Raw genomic sequence first — 22,477 nt, 5'->3', positions numbered from 1 at the left:
ATCTGTACATTTAATAACACAAAAATATGTCTACATTTTGTTATAAAAATGAAAATGAAAAATTAAGTAACTAAATATATTACCTGAAGACAACTCCACATCCTATCTTTCACTTCTTCATCAATATCACTCCATCCATCTAATGTATATGACACAAATTCCTTTATCATGCAACCTAGGAAAGAAGTGTACTTCACTGAATTATCTCCAATCGGCTGACCAAACTCATTACGCTCCAGCTCTTTGCACTTGTCTTTGCCACTAACCATTTTCAACTTTGACGCATCCCGTCCTTTTTTCTTATCAATTTTCTCATCAGCAATTGGTTCTTTATCATGCAAATCTTCTGATGAATTGGCTGAATTGTTAGAGTCCATTCTCGATAACTTATTAGTTATATTTTCCTGTTAAATAGCGAAAAGAGATATTGAAATGTCTTTAGTAAAATAAACCAAGATTTAAAATAGAATACAATATCACCTGAATTTCAGCTACAGATCCTTTGCCACGTTTTTTAACCATTTTACTCATCCTTTGAAAGCTATGTAATGACCTGGTCAAACATGTAATATGACAAGCAGACAAATATATTGAAACACTAAATAAAGAGTTATGCAATTATTGATAAGAACATGTATCAATCAAAATAAATAACTATAAAATATATAGTTGAAAATGTCCATCATGTCTCAATCACATCAATTCTCTCACACTCATTCCTTGAGTACGGTTCTTTCTCAGTAATGTTAATCTCAAGTTGGGATCATCAAGAGGTGTTGATGACGTCTAAGCATCTTCTTCAAGCACGTTCATGTTATGAATACCTGGAGGCGGCGCTTTTAGCAACACATACCAATTTGATTCATCATTATCCCTAGAATAGAATACTTTCTTTGCTTGTGATGCTAAAATGAAAGGATCACTTTCAAATGTTTTTAGTCCTTGATGTAAGTTGACCAGTGTAAAACCATCTTCAATTTTGATACCAGTTCCAGGATTGGCCCAATCACATCTAAAAACAGGCACTTTAAAAGAATAGTAATCTAGCAAAATAATATCTCGAATAACTCCATAGTATGATAATCTTCCTACTGTATGTGAATTGTCATTAGCATTAGATTGATAAATAGTATCGGCTTCAATTGAAACACCACTATCTTGTGTCAACCTTCCAACATCAATTGTGTGGAACCGATATCCATTTACAATATATCCTGTATAAGATGTAACGTGCTTTCTAGGACCATGTGCTAGCCATTGAATTCGACCTGAAGAGTTAACAGAAACCTGTTTTGATAACCATTCGGCAAATGTTTCCATATGTTTCTTTTGTAACAATGTTTCATTACTTGAGAAATGATGATTTGTTTGTTTAAGCTCGTCAATGTGCATCCTATTTAAAATCATTGAAGGGAGATGTTAGAATACATAAGAAATGTAATAGATCAAGACTAACAATATGAAATTAACTACACTCACTGTAAGTAAGGTTCAACTTCTGCACTATTGAATAATATATATCGATGTGCAACTTGCAACACGTGGTCCTCTAAAATCTTTTCTTTCCCTTTAGAAATTGGGCGACTTTCTAATAATCCATCTTCCAAATCATCATTCCTATTAGAACGAACACCAATACTATAAGCCTTTTTTATATAAGCACTACAAAATATCATTCGTTCTTCTGCGAGGTATCACTCAGCTATGCATCCTTCTGGTCTTGCCCGGTTCTTCACGTACCCTTTTAGTGTTTTCATAAATCTAAATCACAAAGCAAAATTCAAATGAAAGAAGTGTTCTAATAAAATATAAATTATTTTATAATATTAAAATTATCAAAAATAATAATTATTATTTATTACCTTTCAAATGGATACATCCAACGGAATTGGACTGGTCCACACAAACGAGCCTCTCTTGCTAAATGAATTGTTAAGTGAACCGAGATGGTAAAGAAAGCAGGTGGAAAATACCTTTCCAACATGCACAGAATTTCAGCAATATTCTCCTCGAGTTGTTCTAAATGGTTCCGGTCTAATACTCTTTGACATAATTCATTGTAAAATGCACCCAACATAAATATAGCATTACGTGGACCTTTCGGTAGAAGATTTCTCAATGCTACTGATAGCAATTGTTGCATTAGAATATGACAATCATGAGATTTCAGCCCAATAAGATTACGCTCTTCTACAAAAACACAGTTACCAATATTTGAACTATATCCATCGGGTAACTTTATTTTCTTCAACCTAGAGCAAAACACATCCATTTCTTTTCTAGACAATGTGTACGGTGCAGCGGGCAAATGATATTTATTTTCTCCTTTTTCTTGAGGATGTAATTCTTGTCTAATTTTTAAGTGTACCAAATCTTTGCGAGCATTCACACCATCTTTGGATTTTGTCTTCAAGTTTAACAATGTGCCTATGATATTCTCACAAACATTCTTTTCAACATGCATCACATCTAAGTTATGACGTAGCAAGAGGCCCTAAAGGTAAACATCAACATGATTTATAGTTAGTTCAGAATATTAGAACATACTTTAGGAACAAAAAATAACAAATTGTAAAAGCTAATGAATACAGTGAAAAATAACTTACACTCCAATATGGAAAATTGAAAAAAATTGACTTTTTCTTCCACCTTTGAACTGGTTTTTGTACCTCTTTTGAACTCTCCCGTGTCTTCCTCTTTTTCCTCAAAGTGTTGACAGTCTCACCCTTTTTCTTTTTACCCCAGTCATTTTCAATATCTTTCAATGCATTGATAATTTCTAACTCATTCAAAAGTCTAGGTTTCCCTTTACTCTCCTTTTCCCCATTAAACCACTTTTTTTCTGACGAAATGGATGATTAGGAGAAAGAAATCTCCTGTGGCCTAAGTATGCAAACTTTCTACTATATTTAAGCCACATAGAACATGTGTCTTCATCACATATTGGGCAACCAAATTTTCCTTTTGTGGCACATCCAGCTAGATTTCCTTAAACTGGAAAATCATTGATTGTCCACATCAAAATAACCTTCAGGTTGAATATTGACTTGCTAAATGCATCATATGCCTCTACACCTGTGTCCCACAATTCCTTTAAATCCTCCACAAGGGGTTCTAAGTATACATCTATATCATTTCCCGGTTGCTTTGGACCTGGAATCAGTAATGTCAGCATAAGATTTTCCTTTGTCATGCACATCAATGGAGGAAGGTTATAATTGGCCAAAATAACTGGCCAACAACTATATATGGAACTAAGGTCACCAAAAGGATTGAATCCATCTGTCGCAAGACCAAGGCGGAGATTTCTAGGATCTGATGCAAAATCTGGCCACTTATGATCTATTGTATGCCAAGCCACTGAATCAACTGGATGCCGCATCATATGATCTTGACTTTTGTGGTTCGAGTGCCAAATCAACTCTTCAACCTTTTTTTTTGATTTAAACATCCTTTTCAATCTTGGTATCACTGGAAAATATCGTAGGACCTTCTCAGGAACTCCTTTACAAACTTTGGTGGTGACTTTGTCTATCTTCCATCTTGAGGAACCACACTTCGAACATGAGTCCAAATCTTTAAACTCTTTTCTAAATAGACAACAATCATTTGGGCAAGCATGAATTTTCTCGTATCCTAAATCAAATGGTTTTAATAATTTTCTCATTGTGTAAACAGTTTCTGGAAGTGTGTTGTTTTCTGGAAGCATGTCACCTAAGATCTTAAGGAGCTCATTGAAACTATTGTCTGTGTGACCATTAATAGACTTGTAATTATATAGTGTGACGACTGCCGACAACTTTGTATAAGCTGTACCACCAGGAAAGAGAGGTGTTTCTGCATCTTTTAATAAATCATCAAACTCATAATCTTTTGCCCCAGACATAGTGTGTCCAACCATTTCTTCTGGCACCAAAACATCCTTATATAAGTGATATGCCTCTCTACATTCATCCTCTTTTTGAACTCCTTTTGAACTACCTTCATCTTGAGATTGTGAGTTATAAGTTTCCCCATGGAAGACCCAAGTAGTGTAAGTAGGATCAAACCCCTTAATAATTAAGTGGTCGTACACTTGGTCAAATTTCATATACTTTTTATTTTTACAACGCTTGCAAGGACATAAGATTACTTCACGTGTTTTTGCATAGTTCCTAGCTTGTGCAATAAATTTTTTTACCCCTTCTTCATACTTGGGTATAAGCCTTGAAGGCAGATGCATCCATTCCTTATCCATCTCGTGAATAAACCTTTTTCATTTATATGAAATAACTATGAGATTTTATCAAAATATATGTATAAGAAAACACCACATAATAAATAAAAAACTTAAATATAAAAAATTGATTCCTACATCATAATATTTTAAACAAATAAATATCATGTGTTGATCCGGTGGTAAGAGCCCGGGACCCCCTAACGAGGGGTCAACGCCACGTGGAGGTCAAATGGCCAAATAGCCTGCCGGAGAAGGGTGAGCCGACCGGACTTGGAAGAAATGGATAAGGCCGATCGGCCGCCCAATGGACATTCAGTAGTAAAAGGTGCCCTGACCGGGCTGGGGTTCCGACGCTCAATGAAATAATGTCTCAGAGCCGAGAGGAAGTCACTCGCCTGGAAGCCTCCCCGGCATCTCAGCACAAGCGACAGGCGAGATGTAAGTGGCGTGCCGTCCGGCCGGCGCAGGGGATGAAGGCCGTCCGGACGATGTGCTCCATCCGGCCGGCCGGACGTACGTCGCGGCCGGCGGTAAAGGAGAACAGGAACATCTCCTGATAGCCGTCAAGTCACATGACTAAGCCATACTCCTAGTCTGACAACGGAGTGTCTTGTTGTCCCATCGAAGGCGCGATGGGACTGTTGAAGTATGACGTCAGGTAAGTTTTCTGACAGGCACACACCGAGGCATGGGCTGCGGATACGCACGTGCCTCGATAGGCGTGTAGGAGCTTTTTCATCGCCTTATATAAAGAACCGTAGACTTTGCCGGAGGTACGCATTCTACAAGTTTGGGAGCTCCTTTTTCCACTACTTACCTGACTTGAGCGTCGGAGGGTCGCCGCCGGGAACCCCTTCCCGACCCGACTTCTGTGCAGGATCACCGGAGCTTCGGAGGCCTGTGCCATCAACTAGGAGAGCGCCACGTGCCCAGCGTCCCTTGGTTCGGCGATTCGGACAGGGTCAATTTGGCGCCGTCTGTGGGAACGCTCCTGCATCCGATCGGAAGCAATGGATGAAGCTGGACGACCACACATGGTGATGCTCTCCGTGGAGAAACCCGATGCTCTGATAGAGGCAAGAGTAGCTAGGCTCGTGGAGCAACAGGAGCAGAAGGCTCAAGTAAAAGGATAACGCAGCAGGCAGCCTCCACCTCTGGGGGGGGCCGAGCGGCCATAGAGGACCGACCGGGAAGTTTCACGATCCTCTTGGCCTTGATAAATTTCGACGAGTACATTGTATCCACCTCACTCCACGGGTATTCGGGAGTTGAGAAATTGTGTTAGATCTTATGCTGATCGGCAGGGTAGTTTTTCAGATATAATTTCTTTCGGGCATAGAATTCATCGTAATTTTTCGAAAGAAGGCCCGTGCCGTTCGGCCGGGCGTATATCATTGGAGCCAAGCGTTCGATAATGAAGGTCCCGAGCTGTCCGGCCGGAGGCATAGTATCCGAGCCAAAGGCTCGACAACGAAGGCCCCGAGCCGTCCGGCTAGGAGTACAGTATCTGAGCCCAGCGCTCGACAAAGAAGACCCCGAGCCGTTCGACCGGGAGTATGTTATCCAAGCCAAGCGCTCGACGAAGAAGACCCCGAGCCGTTCGGCAGGGAGTACGTTATCCGAGCTGGGTGAAAGGTGCACTGATGCAACTCATTTTTGTGTGTATATGCTAGTCGCCTATGTCCTTGTAATGCAGGAAGCAAAATTAATTCAAAGGATGGCCAATGGGTTTTCCGAGCGGCTGTACTAAAGTTAGCCTTGGGAAGGCCGTCGAGCTCCGACGTTAAATATCGAGAGACGAGCCGGCGTCTATAAACGTCCGAGCGGAAGACCGTCGAGCTCCGATGTTAAATATCGAGAGACGAGCCGGCGTCTATAAACGTCCGAGCGGAAGACCATCGAGCTCCGACGTTAAATATCGAGAGACGAGCCGGCGTCTATAAACGTCCGAGCGGAAGACCGTCGAGCTCCGAAGTTAAAAATCGAGAGACAAGCCGGCGTCTATAAATGTCCGAGCGGAAGACCGTCGAGCTCCGACGTTAAATATCGAGAGACGAGCCGGCGTCTATAAATGTCCGAGCGGAAGACTGTCGAGCTCCGACGTTAAATATCGAGAGACGAGCCGGCGTCTATAAATGTCCGAGCGGAAGACCGTCGAGCTCCGACGTTAAATATCGAGACGAGCCGGCGTCTATAAACGTCCGAGCGGAAGACCGTCGAGCCCGACGTTAAATATCGAGAGGCGAGCGGGCGTCTATAAACGTCCGAGCGGAAGACCGCCGAGCTCCGACGTTAAATATAGAGAGACGAGCGGCGTCTATAAACGTCCGAGCGAAGACCGCCGAGCTCGACGTTAAATATCGAGACGAGCCGGCGTCTATAAACGTCCGAAGCGGAAGACCGCCGAGCTCGACGTTAAATATCGAGAGACGAGCCGGCGTCTATAAATGTCCGAGCGGAAGACCGTCGAGCTCCGACGTTAAATATCGAGAGACGAGCCGGCGTCTATAAATGTCCGAGCGGAAGACCGTCGAGCTCCGACGTTAAATATCGAGAGACGAGCCGACGTCTATAAACGTCCGAGCGGAAGACCGTCGAGCTCCGACGTTAAATATCGAGAGACGAGCCGGCGTCTATAAACGTCCGAACGGAAGACCGTCGAGCTCCGACGTTAAATATCGAGAGACGAGCCGGCGCCTATAAATGTCCGAGCGGATAGCCAGTCACATGATGCAATCAACGATAGCCTGGTTATACGGCTGAGCGGCTCGCTTATAAAAAATGTACGGAAAAACCCTTTGGGGGTAAGGCACAAAGACAAAGTGGGTCAGTGGAAGTTAGGGATATTAGCATGTAAATGCTGAGCGTTTACGTTCGAAAGCCTAGCAGCTGCGCGGTCGCATGATAGATGTCATTAAGACGATCGAATTGAGCCGGACAGAAGCGTGCCGGACAGAAGCGTGGTGCCGAGCGGAAAGGATATAAAGAACACTTTGGCGTGACGACGGAAAAATGCCTTGCTAAAACAGAAGTGAAAGGAGTAGAAGGTCATCTATTACTCATTAGGTAAATCAAATAAGTCATTACAGAGATAAGTTGGGCCGAACGGAGGAATACAAAAAAGTTCATAAAAACGCTCCTCACACATCAAAATCAAAAAGAGCGTCGGGGATGACGTCCATCACGCTCGCGAGGTCCTCGGGGGGGATGGTCAGCTCGGCAGGCAGGTGGCCTTTGGTCTTCAGATAGCCCACCGCCGCCTTGATCGCCTCCTCGAAAGTGAGGGATATCTTGTCGGTAAACTTCTCTCCGAAGTCTTCCGAGCGGAGGAACGCCTTCCTCCCTTCTTCGGAGCGAGCCGACTCCCCTCTTTATATTCTTTGAGCGCGGCGTGGGCAACGTCGCTGGCGGCCTGAAGATCCTTCAAATCTCCATCAAATCTTTGGAGATCGGCCGAGCGGCTCTCCTTCTCGGTGGCTAGCAGGGCGTCCAAATCTTTGATGCGTTGTTCCAGCCCCCTGATCTCCACCTTCATGTGGTCCATATCATTGATGGCCTGTTGCTTCCGAGTGGTCGCCGTTTTGATCTCCTTATCTTGTTGCTTGATCATCGTTTCAAGCCGAACGACCTTGCTCGCCAGATCGGAAGCCCTTTTCCGTTCGGCATCCAGTAGTTTTTTGGCCTTCTCCAGAGCGGCCGTCGACGGCCCGGCACCCCCCGCAGCTTTTTGTTTTTTCAACTCGTCCTCCAGTTCGGCCAATCGATCGCTAATGGCAATCTGCTCCACCCAGTTCTGCTAGTAAATGGGGACAGGTTAAAAACATAATTTAAATACGTAAACAAAGAAACAGAGCATACCCCGATGGCCTGTTGTAGATTGCTGTCGCCGAGCTGCCCGGGAGTCATCTTGGCTATTCGACGCCGAGCGTCCACCCAAGCTTGGGCCAGAGGGCCTATCAAGGTAATCTGGTGCTCGGGGACCACAGGCCGATCAGCAACAGCCATGTACGCCTCCGAAGGAAGGCGCAGAACGGTTTTAATTAAGTTTTGGCCGCTCGGCTCGCTCTGGGAAGCGTCGGCCTTACCGGACGGCCCACCGGTGGACGAGGAGGGAAGCTCGCCCAAGCGCCTGATACGGCGCAAAGTTCTTGAAGGGCTGGACGGCGGCACCTCGGAGCTGGCCCTCGGAGAACCATGAGGAGTCGGAGTACTCTCGAGGGAAACTGTCCCGGACAGCACCGGTGCATCCGCGCCCCGCTCGGGCTGTGGCTCATCAAGTGTAGTCGAGGCAGATGCGGATTCCGGTCGCCGGCGTTTCCGAGCGCGTAGCGGCACGTCATCCGCCGAACGACCCTTCACCTCGGCTTCGGTAGGAGGTACTATGTCGCCCGTGGCCTCATCGTGAGAGGCAGGGGCGTCTGAGGCTTCGGGGACAGTTGGTGTCCCCTCACCTTCTTCGCCGGCCGGATCAGTTGGAGCAAGGCCCCGTTCGGCGGCCTCCTTGTTCGTCACCGCCTCAATCAGAGCGGCCTTCAATTTGAGCTTCTCGGTAGCTTTGGCGTGCCACATGACTTCAGCTGCAGGAGCAAAAAATAAATCAGTTAGAACAAAACAAACGGGAAGATAAGGAAACTTACTCATGCTGCAGGGAAGATCGGCTGTGGTAGAGGACAAGCCGAATATGTGCATTACTCCCGGGAGGAGTAGCTTGTCAATATGATAGCGCTGGCCAACTAGCCGTTCGGCTGCATGAAGGTAGGCCGCGTCACCTCTAAATTTGTCGAGCTCCGGTTGCGATGGCATCGCCGTCTGCCACTTGGTGCGAAAGGTTGGCCGCTCGGAAAAACGTATATAGAAAAAGTGCTCCTTCTAATGTTTGTTGGAGCTCGACATATTATCAAAAAGGACGAAGCCTATCCTAGACTGGAAAACAAAGGTGCCCCACTCGGCTTGCTTGGGATAAAAAAAGTAGTGGAAAATTTTTGGTTCTAAGGGGATGCCGTTCAGTTTGAATAAAACTATCACTCCGCTCAACAGCCTAATAGAGTTGGGAACTACCTGGCCGAGCGGAATGCGATAATAATTGCAAACTTCTAAGAAAAACTTGTGGGGTGGAAAACGCAGTCCGGCCAAAAATTGGTCACGGAAGAAAACAACAGTGCCGGGCGGCGGATCGTGAGGCCGATCGGCCGGTGTTGCTAACACTATTTGGTGGTCGATCGGCAGGTCATAGGCTCGAGTGAGGCGCAAGGCGTCCTCCTCGTCGAACCGGCTTTCCATGTTCGAATACCAAAGACCCGGAGCACCGCCGGTCGGCTGTGAGGTGCTAGTCATGGTCGACAGACAAGGATACGGGACCAAAAGGGAAGGTTCAAGCAAGGAATGGAGGAAAACCGACTGAAGGAAACGATTAACAGAAAGGAGAAAACGTTGAGAACGAGAAGGAGGGTCTTACGAGCAAGAAAGATGATCGACGGGGGCCTGGAGGTTGCCGAAGAATTGAGGGGCAAGGTCGCCGGAGAAAAAAACGAGCAGAGGAGCACCGGAGGAAGATGCAGCAACAAGGCGGCGGAAACGGAGTCGCGGGCTTTATATCGCCGCCCGGGAGCTGTTAGTTAGAGCCCTAGAGCCAATCATTTGATGATTGTATGGACTCATGTATATCATATTCTTGTATATTAATAAAGGCATTTGTTTGGTTATTATACTTATTTATATTAGTGCCAAATAGACTAAGTATAATAGCGTCCTTGAGTAGAAGGTTCATACCTATATCAATCGATTAGTTGAATCGATAGTGAGATGATATAGGGAACACTACTCTAAATCATTCCTAGTCGAGTATTAGCATTCAGGGACAATGTTAATACAATAAGACTAGCATGTAGGTCAGCTCGATGACTTGATCTCACAAGTCATAGATATAGAGATATCAAGCTGACACATGGGTATGCATTAGAGAATGTATACTGAATGACCCGCCATGAGAAAGTATCATGGATCGTTATATGAGTGTCATATACTTTCTCATGTGGCTATTAGTATGACTATTAGTCCTTAGACCTGAAGTCACCATGGATCCCTACATAAGGAGTTATGTACTTTAGTTTCGTCAAACGTCACCCGTAACTGGGTGGACTATAAAGGCGATTACTGGGTATATAACGAATTATGTAGAGGGATGTGAGTGATGTAGATGGAATCTATCCCTCCCATATGACGGGAACGACATCGGTATTCTTGATAGAGTGAGACCACTAAGTGCATGGCCATGCCCAAATGAGTCAACATTAGATGTTGAGCTCATTTGATCGAGTGAGTCTACTTGGAGTTCAAGATTTAGATTGATTAGAGGATGACACGGTCTATGCCTCATATTGATCAATCTAGATGTCTAGGATAGAAGGACACTTGTCATTATTTTGTGAGTAGTCACAATTGGTAGTCACAAGGTGATGTCGGATCTCGACATTCTTGTAACTTGGGTAGTAATGATGTGTTGCTAGATACCGCTCATTACTTATGCTCCTAAATGGGTTTAGGGCATTGCCAACGTTACAAGAACCTATAGGGTCACACACTTAGGATAATTAGGTGGAGATTAGGTTCATATGATGAACCAAGAGGATTAGATTCATTTGATGAATCAAATTGGATTAAGAGTAATCCTAATTGGGCTAACTTGAGTTCGACTCAAGTTGATTCATGTGTTAAATGAGTCTAATTTAGATTTTGACTCATTGAATCAATTTAATTTAATGAATTAGATTCATTATATTAAGTTGGCTCGAATCAAATGGTTGGATTAGATCCACCATGGTAGAGATTGAGTCAAGTTTGACTTAACTTGAGAAGGAAGACCAAAGGTCAATTTTGACTTGACCTTTGCCACCTCATTGGTGAGTTGGCATTAGGTGGACCAATAATGATGTTCCACATCATCATGGGTGCCACCTCATGGAAGTGACAAAGCCACTCTCTTAATGGTTTCATATTAATTGCAATTAATGCAATTAATGTGATTTTATGGTTTCATATTAATTGCAATTAATGCAATTAATGTGAATTTTGAAAGTGGCCGGCCACTTGGTTTTTGGGTGAAGAAATTCATTTTTCATTCACTTGTGTGCATCTTCCTCCTTCTCCCTCTCAAGCTCTCCCTCTCCCTCTCCTCCCTTGGCCGAACCACATAGGTGCTAGCACACCTTGGTTTTTGGTCATCTCCATCTAGTGTGTCCGTGTGGATACTTCTAGAGGACCGGCGCTTGACGGTCTTGAGATCCGGCATCATTTGGACGAGCGGGAACGCGAAGGGCATCGCATCAAAGGTATAAATGGTTTATCCTTATGTAGATCTACTGTAGATTAAAGTTTTCAAACTCGTACTCGTATTTTCGTTCGGTTTTACCTTGCACGAGATCCGTGGCTTGGGCGATTCGGGGTTTCCGCGACGCGAAAAGCGGTTTTCGCGGCCCGAAAAACCCAACAGTGGTATCAGAGCCACGTGCAAGGCTTGTACGAGTTTATTTTTATTTTTATGAAAAATAAAACCTTCTGTGATTTTCTGTAAAAATTAGTTTTTTATGATTTTATGGGTAATTTTTCCGTAGAAGCGAAGCACAAGTGTCTCGGCACTTGTAGGCTTCGGCTACCGGAAAGATCTTTCAAAACCGGCTTCGTTTTGCCCCAAATCCTTTTGGGACAGCGAGCTTGGGTGCCATTAGATCGCAAAGGAGCAACTCACGATGGTTAGATCGTGGGTAGGGGTACTGCCCCTAACCCCGTAAGGATTTGCTCCGCGATTGCACTCGAAATCGCTAAAACGAACCCGGAAGATTTTTCCGAACGGCAATGTCTCGACCCAAATCGCTTTGGGACAGCGGTTTTAGGCACTGTTGGATCGCAGAAGGAACCCTCGCGATGGTTAGATCGCGGGTAGCGATGCCCTGGGCCCCGCAAGGGATCCGCTCATGATTGCGCTCAAACCACTAAACGGGACCACGGAAATTTTATTCAGTAAATTGTAAAAATTAATTTTAAAATTATAGAAAATTATGAAAATATATAATTTTGAATTATATATATTAATTTGTGATAGTCATGGCCCAAAGCCCAATATGATTGGTTGTGTTGTATTCATAATACTGCCTGCGTGCTGTTATGTGTTTTGTATTATATTCGCGACCTGCGTGTCGTGCCTTCTCATATTTTCTTGTTGTAAATTAGATTTAGACTCGAATGTAACTCGAGTTTCAAATTGTAATGTACAAATTGGAGCGGTGGAGGGTCCACACGAGACGGAGTTCCGAGGCGGGCACGAGCAACACAAGGTGGTCAAAGGGAGGCGCTTGGAGAAGCTGTTGACCCTAGGTTGACCAATCGATCTTCTCATTGGCTTGAGAAGATCGTAGTAGGGCCATGACTAAATCACAAATAGATTAATTAATTAATTATTATGTATTTGATGCATGTTTAATAATTAATTAATTAATTAGTGCCTTAACGATTAGATTAGATCTAAGTCGTGCACATGATGCACCCTTGCGATTAGATTAGATCTAAGTCGTGCACAAGATGCATTCTTCTCGATTAGATTAGATCTAGATCGAACCAACTCTAAAATGCCTAACCGTGCCGTGATACCTATCACTACCTCGATCACATGTATTGTTGAATCTGCCAAAGCAGAGCAATACATATTATCTTGGTAGGGTACGGAGGGACAATCTTGGTCCCGCCTATCAACGCATGGGTGAATACAAACTCAATTAGATTGAGTATTCATAGTTACTCGGTTGGATCGAGTCAACTATAGGCATTCTTCCAATAGTTGGAAAGATAGGTCAATATCACATCTATATTAACTCTCGGGCGTATTAGCCAAAGCTAACTCGAGTTTTAATATAAATGCGGATATTGATTCTATAAACAAGAGTTGCATAGAGATGTAATTGGTAATCGTTACCTACCGATCATACTAAGCCTTGGGCGATTAGCCAAAGCTAACTCAAGGGTTAGTATGATGTGGATCTTGTCCCACGTAAATTAATTCATTGGGAGCATCATTTAATTAAAAGGCCTAATTAAATGATTTTAAGAATATGATATTTATTTCGCAAATTTTCTGTTGTAGATAACCATGACGCCAAACACGAATTCCTTCTCCTCGTGATCCGTCCCTGAGAAGGACAAGCTCAACGGAGCGAATTTCCGGGACTGCACAGAACTTGAGAATAGTTCTCACCTAGGAGCGTAAGCCGTCCTCGAGCAGCCCATTCCGAGGCTCCTCCCGCCAATGCCCCATGCGGACAAAGATGCTTACAAGAAGCATCAAGACGACGCATTAGATGTCCTGTTTAATGCTCATGACCATGAACTCGAGCTGTAGCAACATGAGTTGATGGGCGCTTTGATATGGTTGAGCATCTTCGCCAACTATATCGTGGACAAAGAGGCATGAGAGATTTGAGATCTCGAAGGCATTGTTTCAGATGGGGCTCCTGAGGTCCTTATGTACTCAAGATGATTGGGTACATAGAGAACCTACAAAGACTGGGGTTCCCACTTGGCCAAGAGCTGGCCACTGACTTGATCTTGCAGTCCTTGCCGGATAGCTATAGTCAATTCGTTCTCAACTATAACATGAACGAGATTGACAAGCCACTGCCCGAGCTACTTAGTATGTTACGAACTGCTGAGATTAACCTTAAGAAGGTTAAGCCCATTCTGATGGTCCAGAAGCATAAGGGCAAAGGCAAGCCCAAAGGCAAAGGAAAGTCCCAAGCCAAGGGCAAAGGCAAGGCAGTGAAGCCTAAAGGAGGGGTCGCCAAGGATGCTACCTGCTTCCACTGCGGTCAGACCGAACACTGGAAGAGGAACTGCAAGGTATACTTGGAAGATCTTAAGAAGAAGCGAAGTGAGACTTCCACTTTAGGTATATATGTTATAGAAGTCAATCTATCTATTTCTACATCATGGGTATTAGATACTGGATGTGCTTCTCACATTTGTACTGATGTGCAGGCGCTGAGAAATAGCAGAGCATTGGCAAAGGGCGAGGTGGACCTACGAGTAGGCAATGGAGCACGGGTTGCTGCTGTTGCTGTAGGAACTTATCAGCTATCTCTGCCCTCTGGGCTTGTACTAGATTTAGATGATTGTTGTTATGTGCCTGCTCTTACTAAGAACATAGTTTCAGTTTCTTGTTTAGACAAGAAAGGGTACTCTTTTATAATAAAAGACAAATGTTGTTCTGTTTATTTGAAAGATATGTTCTATTGTAATGCACCACTAATAAACGGACTCTATATTCTAGACCTTGAGAGCCCTATCTATAACATTAGTACCAAGAGGTTCAAGTCAAATGACATGAACCAAACATACCTCTGGCACTGTCGCTTAGGTCATATAAATGACAAGCGCTTATCCCAGCTCCATAAGGATGGTTTGTTGGACTCATTTGATTTAGAATCATATGAGATATGCGAGTCATGCCTACGAGGCAAGATGACCAAGATTCCCTTTAGTGGGCATAGCGAGAGAGCAACTGATTTGTTAGGACTCATACATAGTGATGTATGTGGCCCTTTTAATGTTGCTGCTAGAGGCGGTTATAGATACTTCATCACATTTACTGATGACTTCAGTAGATATGATTATGTGTACTTGATGACACATAAGTCCGAATCCTTTGAAAAGTTCAAAGAATTCAAGAATGAAGTACAGAACCAGCTTGGCAAGAGTATTAAGGTACTTCGATCAGATCGAGGTGGTGAATACTTAAGCCATGAGTTTCGTGACTACTTAGCTGAGTGTGGGATTTTATCTCAACTCACTCCTCCTGGAACACCACAGTGGAATGGTGTATCCGAAAGGAGGAATCGTACCCTATTAGATATGGTACGATCTATGATGAGTCACACAGATCTTCCGACATATCTATGGGGATATGCTCTAGACACGGCAGCTTTCATACTCAACCGAGTTCCATCAATGGCCGTGATAAAGACATCATATAGGATATGGACCGGGAGATGCCAGTGTCTTTCATGAGGATTTGGGGTTGTGAGGCTTACGCTCGACGTCAAGTCTCGACAAGTTAGGACCCAAACCGACAAGTGTTATTTCATCGGATATCCCAAGGAAACTAAGGATATTATTTCTACATTCCCAATAAGCACAAGGTAGTCAAAGACTGGGGTCTTTCTAGAAAGGGACTTTGTTTCTAGAAAGACTAGTGGGAGCACGTTCGATCTTGAAGAAGTTCAAGATGCGAACAATAGCACTGATGCCTCGATGGAAATTGAACTGGAACCACAAAGTGTTGTGGATGATGTTGTTCCACAAGGAGTTGAGGAACAACAACCAGTTCAAGTAGACATACCTCTTCGCAGGTCTGATAGGGTACGTCGTCAGCCTGAGAGATACTCATTTCTCTTGTCTGACCATGATGACATTGTGCTCATAGAGGATGAGCCTACCACCTATCAAGAAGCTGTGATGAGACCAGATTCTGAGAAATGGCTAGAAGCCATGAGATCCGAGATAGAATCCATGTACACCAACCAAGTATGGACTTTGGTTGATCCACCTGAAGGGGTAAAACCCATTGGGTGCAAGTGGGTCTTTAAGAGAAAGACTGACATGGATGGACTTATCTATAAGGGTCACTTGGTAGCTAAAGGTTTCAAGCAGATTCACTATGATGAAACCTTTTCTCCAGTGGCGATGTTTAAGTCCATTCGGATCATGCTTGCTATTGCAGCCTACCATGACTATGAGATATGGCAGATGGATGTCAAAACCGCGTTTCTGAATGGAAACCTACTCGAGGATGTGTACATGACACAACCTGAGGGTTTTGTAGATCCACAGCATACTAGTAGAGTATGCAAGCTGCATAGGTCCATTTATGGACTAAAGCAAGCTTCTCGGAGCTGGAATCTTCGATTCGATGATGCGATCAAACAGTTTGGTTTCATCAAGAACGAAGATGAGCCTTGTGTCTACAAGAAGGTTGTAGGAGACATAGTTGTCTTCCTCATATTATATGTGGATGACATACTACTCATTGGGAAGGACATCCCTATGCTTCAGTCTGTCAAGACCTGGCTAGGGAGTTGCTTCTCAATGAAGGACTTAGGTGAGGCATCCCGCATTCTAGGGATACAGATCTATAGAGATAGATCTAAGAGATTGCTTGGCCTAAGTCAGAGTACATATATTGACAACGTACTCCTTCGGTTTGCCATGCAGAACTCTAAGAAGGGATTTCTGCCGATGTCACATGGCGTGAGTCTTCAAGACTCAAGGTCCCTCTTCTAGAGAGAGAGAGACCGCATGGATCGATCCCTTATGCCTCAGCCATAGGATCGATCATGTACACCATGCTGTACTGACCGATGTCTCGTATGCTTTGAGCATGACGAGCAGATACTACTCAGATCCGTGAAAGTCATCGATAGCGGTCAAGAATATTCTTAAGTACTTACGAAGGACTAAAGAATATTTCTTGATATATGGAGGCAATGATGAGCTAACCGTAAAGGGTTACAGTGATGCCAGCCAGACCGATCGGGATGATTACCGATCGCAATCGTGGTTCAGATTTTGCATTAATGGTGGTGTCACCGAAGAGTTCAAGCAGGATACGAGTCGATTCTACAATGTAACGAGTATATTGCCGCATCGAGGCAAGAAAGGAGGCTTGATCCGCAAGTTCATCATCGAACTTGGGGTGGTTCCTAGCATCACTGACCAGTTGAGCTATATTGTGACAACAATGGAGCTATAGCACAGCGAAGGAACCTCGCCACACCAGACCAAGCACAGACTACGGCGCTTCCATCTCATTCGAGAGATTATCGATAGAGGAGATGTGAAGATTTACAGAGTACCTACAGAGGCTAACATCGCAGATCCCTTGACCAAGGCTTTGGCACAGAGGAAGCATGATGGTCACACTAGGTCTTTAGGCCTTAGAGCCTATACTGATTGGCACTAGTGCTAGTGGGAGATTGTTAGTTAGAGCCCTAGAGCCAATCATTTGATGATTGTATGGACTCATGTATATCATATTCTTGTATATTAATAAAGGCATTTGTTTGGTTATTATACTTATTTGTATTAGTGCCAAATAGACTAAGTATAATAGCGTCCTTGAGTAGAAGGTTCATACCTATATCAATCGATTAGTTGAATCGATAGTGAGATGATATAGGGAACACTACTCTAAATCATTCCTAGTCGAGTATTAGCATTCAAGGACAATGTTAATACAATAAGACTAGCATGTAGGTCAGCTCGATGACTTGATCTCACAAGTCATAGATATAGAGATATCAAGCTGACACATGGGTATGCATTAGAGAATGTATACTGAATGACCCGCCATGAGAAAGTATCATGGATCGTTATATGAGTGTCATATACTTTCTCATGTGGCTATTAGTATGACTATTAGTCCTTAGACCTGAAGTCACCATGGATCCCTACATAAGGAGTTATGTACTTTAGTTTCGTCAAACGTCACCCGTAACTGGGTGGACTATAAAGGCGATTACTGGGTATGTAACGAATTATGTAGAGGGATGTGAGTGATGTAGATGGAATCTATCCCTCCCATATGACGGGAACGACATCGGTATTCTTGATAGAGTGAGACCACTAAGTGCATGGCCATGCCCAAATGAGTCAACATTAGATGTTGAGCTCATTTGATCGAGTGAGTCTACTTGGAGTTCAAGATTTAGATTGATTAGAGGATGACACGGTCTATGCCTCATATTGATCAATCTAGATGTCTAGGATAGAAGGACACTTGTCATTATTTTGTGAGTAGTCACAATTGGTAGTCACAAGGTGATGTCGGATCTCGACATTCTTGTAACTTGGGTAGTAATGATGTGTTGCTAGATACCGCTCATTACTTATGCTCCTAAATGGGTTTAGGGCATTGCCAACGTTACAAGAACCTATAGGGTCACACACTTAGGATAATTAGGTGGAGATTAGGTTCATATGATGAACCAAGAGGATTAGATTCATTTGATGAATCAAATTGGATTAAGAGTAATCCTAATTGGGCTAACTTGAGTTCGACTCAAGTTGATTCATGTGTTAAATGAGTCTAATTTAGATTTTGACTCATTGAATCAATTTAATTTAATGAATTAGATTCATTATATTAAGTTGGCTCGAATCAAATGGTTGGATTAGATCCACCATGGTAGAGATTGAGTCAAGTTTGACTTGACTTGAGAAGGAAGACCAAAGGTCAATTTTGACTTGACCTTTTGCCACCTCATTGGTGAGTTGGCATTAGGTGGACCAATAATGATGTTCCACATCATCATGGGTGCCACCTCATGGAAGTGACAAAGCCACTCTCTTAATGGTTTCATATTAATTGCAATTAATGCAATTAATGTGATTTTATGGTTTCATATTAATTGCAATTAATGCAATTAATGTGAATTTTGAAATGTGGCCGGCCACTTTGTTTTGGGTGAAAAAATTCATTTTTCATTCACTTGTGTGCATCTTCCTCCTTCTCCCTCTCAAGCTCCCCCTCTCCCTCTCCTCCCTTGGCCGAACCACATAGGTGCTAGCACACCTTGGTTTTTGGTCATTTCCATCTAGTGTGTCCGTGTGGATACTTCTAGAGGACCGGCGCTTGACGGTCTTGAGATCCGGCATCATTTGGACGAGCGGGAACGCGAAGGGCATCGCATCAAAGGTATAAATGGTTTATCCTTATGTAGATCTACTATAGATTAAAGTTTTTCAAACTCGTACTCGTATTTTCGTTCGGTTTTACCTTGCACGAGATCCGTGGCTTGGGCGATTCGGGGTTTTCGCGACGCGAAAAGCGGTTTTCGCGGCCCGAAAAACCCAACAGGAGCAACCTCCACCGTCCGATCCAGGTCGTCGATAACGAGGTCGTCATCCAGCCGTCCATTTCAAACGGCGGCTGTCCCATCGGAAGTGACGCCACCGCCATACTCTGACAAACGCATGATCGCCACGTGTCAGCTGGATACTGGTCGCATTTAAGGAGCTCCCCTTACCGTGCACAGTGCACGTGATGAATAGTAGGGGAGAGCATAGGACATGGAGTCCAAGAGACCACAAGGCACGGACCAGATATCGCCGAACGGGCGAGCATTAGTAGACCTGCCCGAGCGGCCCAATGCAATTATCGTGGTTTTGTCAGATTGGCAGTCCAGTCAGTCGGACTTCGTCTCCTTCGACTAGACTCGAGGGGAAGGCAAGTGATCCGGTGGTAAGAGCCCGGGACCCCCTAACGAGGGGTCAACGCCACGTGGAGGTCAAAATGGCCAAGTAGCCCGCCGGAGAAGGGTGAGCCGACCGGACTTGGAAGAAATGGATAAGGCCGATCGGCCGACCAATGGACATTCGGTAGTAAAAGGCGCCCTGACCGGGCTGGGGTTCCGACGCTCAATGAAACAAGGTCTCAGAGCCGAGAGGAAGTCACTCGCCTGGAAGCCTCCCCGGCATCTCAGCACAAGCGACAGGCGAGATGTAAGGGGCGTGCCGTCCGGCCGCGCGCAGGGGATGAAGGCCGTCCGGACGATGTTCTCCATCCGGCCGGCCGGACGTACGTCCCAGGCGGCGGTAAAGGAGAACAGGAACATCTCCTGATAGCCGTCAAGTCACATGACTAAGCCATACTCCTAGTCTGACAACGGGGTGTCTTGTTGTCCCATCGAAGGCGCGATGGGACTGTTGAAGTATGGCGTCAGGTAAGTTTTCTGACAGGCACACACCGAGGCATGGGCTGCGGATACGCACGCGCCTCGATAGGCGTGTAGGAGCTTTTTCATCGCCTTATATAAAGAACCGTAGACTTTGCCGGAGGTACGCATTCTACAAGCTTGGGAGCTCCTTTTTCCACTACTTACCTGACTTGAGCGTCGGAGGGTCGCCGCCGGAAACCCCTTCCCGGCCCGACTTCTGTGCAGGATCGCCGGAGCTTCGGAGGCCTGTGCCATCGACTAGGAGAGCGCCACGTGCCCAACATCTCTTGGTTCGGCGATTCGGACAGGATCATGTGTCATAGTAGTATTTACTAGCAATGTCAAAGTATTATTCACACACTTTAAAGACTGATAATTTATTTTTTTCTTTTTTAGTTTAATATATTTAATCATTATTTTTGTGTTCATTCATTCTTGTTACACGTATCAATCATTGTCTCTAATGATATACTAGTGTCAAAAGATCAAACAAAATATATCAATGGTGAGAACTAAATAATGTGGATTTCATGTAGAGCAAGGGTGACATAACTAATAGAATTGTATTAATATATGCATGTAACACACAAGATCAGTTAATTCTAATCTAATTAGCATGTTCCAAATCAAGATAAGAAAATGGAAGGTGTTAAATTATACCATCAAGATAAGAAAATGGGAGGTGTTGAATTATACCATGGATAATGTGCTTGTAAATTGAAACTAGTAAAATACTTGATCATTTTATAAAGAAGAAAGGCATGACTCTTGGAGCGCAAATATTGTAAGACAAATCGAAGCATTAAGCAATCCAAACTAAAAAATCTTTTATATAAATCGCTCACAAAAAGAGGATGCGAAATTGTAATTATTAATCCAACTCCTCCACTGCACTCTATAGAATTGATCATCCCTAACCAATTCTGTTAAATCAGAATTAATCTATGTTGTGGGAAGAATTTAAAAGAAAAATAATAATAACAATTTGAGACACTATACTCCAAAATAATTTCTAAGAAAAATAAGAGGAAAGAAAGGAGGAAGTAGCTAACCTTCTCGGCTACCAAAGAAATACATCTCTCTCGATATAAGTCCAAAAAAAAAACTTATACCACTGGTCCGGCAGATCACATAATGTAATTTGTCGACTAATAAAACCCAGAAGATCACATATAAATCTAAAAAGGACAGGCAATGATATTCCAGAAGATCACAAATCAAAAATTTGTCGACTAATAGAAGTGCAATAAATTGCATAGAGATCAGCTGTAGGAAGTATGAAAAGGAATAGTCTAAAATATAAAACCTAAAAGTTTAGCAGGTACATTAGACAGCAGACAAACAGAATCACATAATGCAATTTGCTTGGAGGTGAAACTAAATCCTAGAAACACATCTGATACAGACTAAAACTAGATGTGCATTAAATGTAACTACTAAGTTCTAGCATACATGACCAGAGTGGCATGAAACTCATGAACTGGGACGGGTCCACAATATAAATACGTCAAACAACTGGAATGAGGATCAAAGAAAAAATTTGATAGAACAATGTTGTGCTGGCAATATGAACATGCAAGATTAAAATCTTCAATGTAAGTAGAATGAACACAAAATCGTAAAATATATAAATACACTCGAGCTCTAATTTATGAATAAAACTACTTGCTGTAGAGTGTCGCCCAAATAAGTTTAGGGACATAGAGATTAGGGTTACCTTTGCTTTGAGCTTTTGGCTTGATGTAGAGTGTGGAGTGGCTATCAAAGGGCTTGCTTACTCATGCTGTGGTCCTATGATACGGAGAGATGGAAGGAAGTCTTGCCGCGACTGCGAGTGCGGAGAGGCAGAGTGGAGTCGTGCGACCGGCGATGGTCAGTGCAGAGAGGCGGAGAGGATTCTTACGACTGGTGGCGGTGAGTGCCGAGAGGTAGAGAGGAGTCCGGCGACGGCGACGGCGACGGCGACGGCGACGGCGACGACGACGGTAGTGAAGAGAGGCAGAACTATTGTGGAGAGGTTGCGGCGAAGGCTTCGGCGGCGAAGGCTTCGGGCGATGGATATGCCCTATGCATTTTTTTTATTTAGCAGGATCTTACTCTTTATTTAACCAAGTTAATTACAATAAACGCATAAAACTAATCGCAAGGAGTTGTTGACTTTTTTAACCAAGTTACAAGTTGTTGATTTTTTTAACCAATTAAGTTACGTTTTCGTTTCATGTATTTTTTAAATTTAATTTTGTTTAATATAACTTTATTTTTTATTACTTTTTCTTTATTATTTCCAAACTAATCATTAAATTTTAATCATGTTTTTTTATTTACTACTTTTGCACGCTGTTATTATTATTAACTATTCACAGCATACATTAACATGCATGCCGTTAATAATATATTATTGGCGGCGTGCTTTTAATGCGCGCTGTTAATACCTTTTTTTATTTCAAAGTTCATACTATTAATAGCGCACATCAACATGCACGTCGTTAATAATACTATT

The 22,477-nt window shown here is 43.5% G+C and overlaps 1 long non-coding RNA gene across 1 annotated transcript; it reads right to left on the bottom strand.

Annotated features, from left to right (window-relative positions):
- Positions 1-360: 360 nt before the first annotated feature.
- Positions 361-21,757, bottom strand: LOC121996016. Its single transcript, XR_006115957.1, has 3 exons — positions 21,695-21,757; positions 481-553; positions 361-404 (listed from the first exon to the last, which is right to left on the bottom strand). It is a non-coding gene; the product is annotated as an uncharacterized LOC121996016 (long non-coding RNA).
- Positions 21,758-22,477: the final 720 nt, after the last annotated feature.

This window comes from Zingiber officinale, chromosome 1B (genome assembly GCF_018446385.1).
Source record: "Zingiber officinale cultivar Zhangliang chromosome 1B, Zo_v1.1, whole genome shotgun sequence".
NCBI classification, from domain to species: Eukaryota; Viridiplantae; Streptophyta; class Magnoliopsida; order Zingiberales; family Zingiberaceae; genus Zingiber; species Zingiber officinale.
Note: the sequence above shows the minus strand (reverse complement) of the source record. Positions and strands in the feature narration are given on the sequence as shown.